This window comes from Gossypium arboreum, chromosome 3 (genome assembly GCF_025698485.1).
Source record: "Gossypium arboreum isolate Shixiya-1 chromosome 3, ASM2569848v2, whole genome shotgun sequence".
NCBI lineage: Eukaryota > Viridiplantae > Streptophyta > Magnoliopsida > Malvales > Malvaceae > Gossypium > Gossypium arboreum.
In genome coordinates this window covers 23,735,797-23,736,573 of record NC_069072.1, presented here as the reverse complement: position 1 = coordinate 23,736,573, position 777 = coordinate 23,735,797, and the positions used below count along the sequence as shown (strand labels likewise).

General features: G+C 38.6%; 1 non-coding gene across 1 annotated transcript; it reads left to right on the top strand.

The window, feature by feature from the left end:
* Positions 1-225: 225 nt before the first annotated feature.
* LOC128291174 (small nucleolar RNA R71) lies at positions 226-332 on the top strand. Its single transcript, XR_008280950.1, has one exon. It is a non-coding gene; the product is annotated as a small nucleolar RNA R71 (small nucleolar RNA).
* The last annotated feature ends 445 nt before the right edge of the window (positions 333-777 follow it).

The following is a 777-nucleotide window of genomic DNA, read 5'->3' as shown; positions in this document are numbered from 1 at the left end:
TTAGAGAGCATGGTGACTGAATCAATGTTATAAACGCCGACTATTTTTGTTGGCTTAGTCCTCATAACTTGCCACTGATAGTTATTCAGTGACATCTCCTCTATAAATTCATGGGCACCTTCTGGTGTTTTATTGTTGATGGTTCCGCCAGCAGCTGCGTCAACCAATTGCCAAGTCGAGAGATTCAGACCATTGTGGAATGTTTGCACTTGAAGCCAAAGTAGTAACCCATGGTGAGGGTACCTTCTCAGTAAGTCCTTGTATCTCTCCCATGCATCATAAAGTGTTTCTAAATCCATCTGCACAAACAAAGAGATATCATTACGTAATTTAGCCGTTTTATCAGGCGAAAAGTATTTTAGTAAAAATTTCTCGGTCATTTGTTCCCAAGTAGTGATAGACCCTTGTGGTAATGAGTTCAACCACTGTTTAGCTTAGTTTCTTAGTGAAAAGGGAAATAACCAAATACGAATAGCATCATCAGAAATGCCATTGATTTTGAATGTATCGTAAAATTCCAGTAAATTTGCTAAGTGAGCGTTGGGATCTTCATCCTGCAAACCATCAAACTGAACAAACTGTTGTATCATCTGAATAGTGTTAGGTTTTAATTCAAAAGTATTTGTAGCTACAGCAAGTCTAACTATGCTAGATTCAGTTCCTGTTAAAGAAGGTTTAGCAGAATCATACATAGTACGTGGAACAAGATTTTGATTAACAGCAATTGCAGGAGGTAGCTGATTGCCTTGGTTTTCAGCGATCTCGTCGGTTGGGGTT